Raw genomic sequence first — 7,136 nt, forward strand, 5'->3', positions numbered from 1 at the left:
AGATAAAGTGAAAACTAGAAGGCGTAAGGCGATTAACCCAGCATCAAAGCTGAAGGTCAGGCTAGGGTATGTGGCCCAACTAAGAGTTCTATAAACAAATGCACGGAGTATAAGGAATAAATTAAATGAACTACAGGTTCAAATTCAAATTGGAGGTAATGTCATGATAGCTATTACTGAGACATGGCTGCAGGATGGTCAGGATTGTGTCTCTCTCTCTCTGTCTGTCTCTCTCTCTCTCTCTCTGTCTGTGTGTGTGTGTCTCTCTGCCTTTGTCTGTCTGTCTGTCTGTCTCTCTCTGTGTCTCTCTCTGTGTGTCTGTGTGTGTGTGTCTCTCTCTCTCTGTGTCTCTCTCTCTCTCTCTCTGTCTCTGTGTCTCTGTGTCTCTGTCTCTGTGTGTCTCTCTCTCTCTCTGTCTCTCTCTCTCTCTCTGTCTCTCTCTCTCTCTCTGTGTCCCTCTCTCTCTCTGTCTCTCTCTCTCTTTGTCTCTGTGTGTGTGTGTCTCTCTGCATTTGTGTGTGTCTCTCTCTGTCTCTCTCTCTCTCTCTCTGTCTCTCTCTGTCTCTCTCTCTCTCTCTCTGTCTCTGTGTGTCTCGCTCTCTCTCTCTGTTTGGTTGCCTTTAATCCCGGGGATGAGGGGGTGGACATATGAGGAGAGGTTGAGTAGATTGGGACTCTACTCATTGGAATTCAGAAGAATGAAAGGTGATCTTATTGAAACATATAAGATTGTGAAGAGGCTTGATCGGGTGGATGCGGTAAGGATGTTCCCAAGGATGGGTGAAAGTAGAACGAGGGGGCATAATCTTAGAATAAGGGGCTGCCCTTTCAAAACTGAGATGAGGAGAAACTTCTTCACTCAGAGGGTAGTAGGTCTGTGGAATTTGCTGCCCCAGGAAGCTGTGGAAGCTACATCATTAAATAAATTTAAAACAGAAATAGACAGTTTCCTAGAAGTAAAGGGAATTAGGGGTTACGGGGAGCGGGCAGGAAATTGGGCATGAATTTAGATTTGAGGTTAGGATCAGATCAGCCATGATCTTATAAAATGGCGGAGCAGGCTCGAGGGGCCGATTGGCCTACTCCTGCTCCTATTTCTTATGTTCTTATTGGGAACTAAATATACCGGGTTATAAGGTCTACAGGAGAGTTAGGGAAAATGGAAGAGGGGGAGGATTAGCCTCAGAGATTAGAGATGAAATCAATTCAATGATAAAGGAGGATATAACGAGAGGTAAGCAGCCAACAGAGACCTAATGGTTGAATTGAGAAATAGGAAAGGATCTCAGACTATAGTGGGAGTTCTGTATAGGACCCCTGGCAGCAGCTCTGAAATGCTAGATTGTATAAATGCAGAGATTAGACAAGCGTGTAAGAAAGGCATAGTGGTCTTAATGGGGGACTTTAACCTTCACGTAGATTGGGAAAAGCAGACTAGCAACTGTCAGAAAGGTAGTGAATTTCTTGAGTGTGTCCGGGATAGTTTTCTACAGCAGTATGTCCTAGAGGCAACAAGGGGGCAAGCCATATTAGATTTAGTAATGAGTAATGAACCAGATTTAGTTAATGGCTTAACTGTGCGTGAACATCTATCCAATAGTAATCATATCATGATCGAATTCAATGTAGTGTTTGAAAGGGAAAAAAGTGAGTCAGCTGCTAAGTTTCTAGACGTGGGTAAGGCCGACTTCAATGGGATGAGACAGAGACTGTCCACAGTAAACTGGGCAAATCTGTTAATGGGTAAAACAACTGATGATCAGTGGGAAATGTTTAAAGAAACATTTAACGTGATACTGAATAAGTTTATACCCCTGAGGGGCAAGAACTCTACTTGCCAAAAAAAACAGCCATGGACAACTAAAGAGGTAAGGGACAGTATAAGACATAAGGAAAGGGCATACAAAAAGGCAAAAAATGGCACAGATCCTGGCGAATGGGAAAGATACAAAGATCAACAAAGGGTCACAAAACAGATAGTAAGAGCTACAAAAAGAGAGTATGAAAAGAAACTTGCAAGGGTTATCAAAATCAATACAAAGAACTTTTATTAGGAAAAAGAGGGTGGTCAGGAGCAGTGTTGGCCCCTTAAAAACTGAAAGTGGGGATATTGTCATTGACAATGGGGAAATGTCAGACATGTTGAATAATTACTTTGCGTCAGTATTTACAGTAGAAAAAGAGGATAGCATGCCGGAAATCCCAAGAAAACTAATATTGAATGGGGGACAGGGACTCGATAAAATTAACATAAGTAAAGCAACAGTAATGAAGAAAATAATAGCACTAAAGAGTGACAAATCCCCAGGACCAGATGGTTTCCATCCCAGGGTTTTAAAGGAAGTGGGTGAGCAGAGTGCAGATGCCCGAACTATAATCTTTCAAAGTTCTCTAGATTCAGGAACTGTCCCTCTAGATTGGAAAATTGCACGTCACTCCGCTTTTTAAGAAAGGAGAGAGAGGGAAACCGGGGAATTATAGACCAGTTAGCCTAACATTTGTTGTGGGGAAATTGCTGGAGTCTATAATTAAGGATAGCGTGTCTGAACACCTCGAGAATTTTCAGTTAATCAGAGAGAGCCAGCATGGATTTTTGAACGGTAGGTCGTTCCTGACAAACTGACTGAATTTTTTGAAGAGGTGACTAAAGTAGTGGACAGGGGAATCTCAATGAATGTTATTTATATGGACTTCCAGAAGGCATTTGATAAGGTCCCACATAAGAGACTGTTAGCTAAGATAGAAGCCAATGGAATTGAGGGAAAAGTATGGACTTGGTTAGGAAGTTGGCTGAGCGAAAGGCGGCAGAGAGTAGGGATAATGGGTAGGTACTCACATTGGCAGGATGTGACTCGTGGAGTCCCGCAGGGATCTGTCTTGGGGCCTCAATTATTCACATTATTTATTAACGACTTAGATGAAGGCATAGAAAGTCTCATATCTAAGTTTACCGATGACACAAAGATTGGTGGCATTGTAAGCAGTGTAGATGGAAACATAAAATTACAAAGCGATATTGATAGATTAGGTGAATGGGCAAAACTGTGGCAAATGGAATTCAATGTGGACAAATGTGAGGTCATCCACTATGGATCAAAAAAGGATAGAACAGGGTACTTTCTCAATGGTAAAAAGTTAAAAACAGTGGATGTCCAAAGGGACTTCGGGGTTCAGGTAAATAGATCATTGAAGTGTCATGAATAGGTGCAGAAAATAATCAATAAGGCTAATGGAATGATGGCCTTTATATCTAGAGGACTAGAGTACAAGGGGGCAGAAGTTATGCTGCAGCTATACAAAACCCTGCTTAGACCGCACCCGGAGTACTGAGAGTAGTTCTGGGCACCGCACCTTCGGAAGGTCATATTGGCCTTGGAGGGAGTGCAGCGTGGGTTTACTAGAATGATACCCGGACTTCAAGGATTAAGTTACGAGGAGAGATTACACAAATTGGGGTTGTATTCTCTAGAGTTTCAAAGGTTAAGGGGTGATCTGATTGAAGTTTATAAGATATTAAGGGGAACGGATAGGGTGGATAGAGAGAAACTATTTCCATTGGTTGGGGATTCTAGGAGACGGGGGCACGGTCTAAAAATGAGAGCCAGACCTTTCAGGAGTGAGATTAGAAAACATTTCTACACACAAAGGGTGGTAGAAGTTTGGAACTCTCTTCCGCAAACGGCAATTGATACTAGCTCAATTGCTAAATTCAAATGTGAGATAGATAGCTTTTTGGCAACCAAAGGTATTAAGGGATATGGGCCAAAGGCAGGTATATGGAGTTAGATCACAGATCAGCTATTTCAGATCAGCTACTTCATTAAGGTACCATGTTCCCAGGAGGAGCCTGGGAAAGGCTCGTTCTGGAGGATAGACCCTGCTTCTGAAAGCAAACTAACAGAGCAGGCCTTTAGGAAACGAAGGCCAAGGGGAGTGCCCTGCTTCAGAACTCCCTTAGGACCTCTTTCTTCCAGAAGCGCACCAGCTTCTCCAAGTCACCCTGGTGTGTTTTCATCCCACTCCAGTGGTGTGCAAACCCAAGAGAGTCTGTCCAGGGAAGGTTCTCCAGTCCCCACAGATCATGAATCTAGCACTGTGCAACCTAAGTTAGTAGTAATACAAGAGGCAAGATATGCTCAGAGTTCACCAGGATCACCGCTGTCTACTCAGCCAGTTTTAATCACTGTCCAACGCCAAATTTCACAGTCTATCAAACCTGTCACGTATACCGTGGCCACTCCTGTTACATCAACGCCCCAGCAGTCTATGTTGCAAACTGTTCATGTGGTTCATCACAATACAAATAGTACAAACAGTTGTTCAAGAACAAGTCAAAGGGAAAAGCGTAGAGCAGCGGAAAGAAAGTGAACTTTAGGCACGACGGATAAAATAAAATCTAGAAGGCGTAAGGCGATTAACCCAGCATCAAAGCTGTGGCAGGGGGTTGGGAACCTGAGCAGGGAGACAGAGGAAAGCGTGTCAGGAAGGGACAGAAGGTATGGAGTAAAAGGAAAAAGGAGAAAGCAGGAACTAAGTGTAACAAAACATATTTGAAAGTTCTTTATCTGAATGCACGTAGCATTCGTAACAAAATGGAAGAGTTAACGGCACAAATAATTACGTATGGGTATGATCTTGTGGCCATTACAGAAACATGGCTGCAGGGTGACAACGACTGGGAATTTAATATGCCAGGGTATTTAACAATCAGGAAGGACAGGCAGGAAGGAAGGGGAGGTGGGGTGGCTATGTTAATAAAGGAAGGAATCACTGTAATACAGAGAAATGATATTGAGACAAAGGATCAGGACAATGAAACAGTTTGGGTAGAGATAAGGAATAATAAGGGGAAAAGACACTAGTGGGCATATTATATAGGCCTCCTAATAGTTGCAACTCTGCTGGAAGAAGTATTAATCAGGAAATAGTCGGGGCATGTAATAAGGGAACAGCTATAATTATGGGGGATTTTAACGATCATATTAACTGGACAAATCAAATTGGGCAGGGCAGCCTTGAGGAAGAGTTTATTGAGTGTATTAGGGATGGATTTCTTGAGCAGTATGTAACTGATCCTACAAGGGGGCAAGCAACCGTGGACCTGGTCCTGTGTAATGAGCCAGGATTAATTAATAATGTCCCAGTTAAGGATCCCCTTGGAATGAGTGACCATAACATGGTTACATTCCATATCCAATTAGAGGGTGAGAAGGTTGGTTCTCAAACAAGCGTACTGAGCTTGAATAAAGGAGACTATGATGGTATGAGAGCGGAATTGATCAAAGTGGACTGGGAAAATAGATTAAAGGGTAAGACGGTACATGAACAGTGGTGTTCATTTAAGGAGTTATTTTACAACTTTCAAAAAAAAAATATTCCACTGAGGAAAAAAGGGTGTAAAAGAAATGACAGCCATCCGTGGCTAAGTAAAGAAATTAAGGATAGTATCCGACTAAAAACAAGGACATATAAGGTAGCCAAACTTAGTGGGAGGATAGAAGATTGGGAAGTCTTCAAAAGACAGCAAAAAGTAACTAAAGGATTGATTAAGAAAGGGAAGATAGATTATGAAAATAAATTAGCAAAAAATATAAAAACAGATAGCAAGAGTTTCTATAGTTATATAAAAAGAAAATGGGTGGCTAAGGCAAACGTAGGTCCCTTTGAGGATGAGACCGGGAAATTAATGGTGGGAAACATGGAGATGGCAAAAATGCTGAACAAATATTTTGTTTCAGTCTTTACGGTAGAGGACACTAAGAATATCCCAACACTGGACAAACAGGGGGCTCTGGGGGGGAAGAGCTAAATACGATTAAAATCACTAAGGAATTGGTACTCAGTAAATTAATGGGACTCAAGGCGGATAAATCCCCTGGACCTGATGGCTTACATCCTAGGGTCTTGAGGGAAGTGGCAGTAGGGATTGTGGATGCTTTGGTAATAATTTTCCAAAATTCTCTGGACTCGGCAAAGGTCCCGGCAGATTGGAAAACTGCTAATGTAACACCCTTATTTAAAAAGGGTAGTAGGCAGAAGGCTGGAAATTTTCGACCAGTTAGCCTGACATCTGTGGTGGGTAAAATTTTGGAGTCTATTATTAAGGAGACAGTAGCGGAACATTTGGATAAACATAATTTAATAGGACAAAGTCAGCATGGCTTTCCGAAGGGGAAGTCATGTCTGACAAATTTGCTTGAGTTCTTTGAGGACATAACGTACAGGGTGGATAAAGGGGAACCAGTGGACGTAGTGTATTTAGACTTCCAGAAGGCTTTCGACAAGGTGCCACATCAAAGATTATTGCTCAAGATAAAGAATCACTGGATTGGGGGTAATATTCTGGCATGGGTGGAGGATTGGTTATCTAACAGGAAGCAGAGAGTTGGGATAAATGGTTCATTCTCGGACTGGCAACCAGTAGCCAATGGTGTTCCGCAGGGGTCGGTGCTGGGTCCCCAACTCTTTACAATCTATATTAACGATTTGGAGGAGGGGACCGAGTGCAACATATCAAAATTTGCAGATGATACAAAGATGGGAGGGAAAGTGGAGAGTGAGGAGGACATAAATAACCTACAAGGGGATATAGACAGGCTGAGTGAGTGGGCGGAGATTTGGCAGATGCAATACAATATTGGAAAATGTGAGGTTATGCACTTTGGCAGGAAAAGTCAGAGAGCAAGTTATTATCTTCATGGCAAGAAACTGGAAAGTACTGCAGTACAAAGGGATCTGGGGGTCCTAGTGCAAGAAAATCATAAAGTTAGTATGCAGGTGCAGCAGGTGATCAAGAAGGCCAATGGAATGTTGGCTTTTATTGCTAGGGGGATAGACTATAAAAACAGGGAGGTATTGCTGCAGTTATATAAGGTATTGGTGAGACCGCACCTGGAATACTGCATACAGTTTTGGTCTCCATACTTAAGAAAAGACATACTTGCTCTCGAGGCAGTACAAAGAAGGTTCACTCGGTTAATCCCGGGGATGAGGGGGCGGACATATGAGGAGAGATTGAGTAGATTGGGACTCTACTCATTGGAGTTCAGAAGAATGAGAGGCGATCTTATTGAAACATATAAGATTGTGAAGGGGCTTGATCGGGTGGATGTTCCCAAGGATGGGTGAAACTAGAA

Source organism: Heptranchias perlo, chromosome 9 (assembly GCF_035084215.1).
Source record: "Heptranchias perlo isolate sHepPer1 chromosome 9, sHepPer1.hap1, whole genome shotgun sequence".
In the NCBI taxonomy this organism is placed as follows: Eukaryota; Metazoa; Chordata; class Chondrichthyes; order Hexanchiformes; family Hexanchidae; genus Heptranchias; species Heptranchias perlo.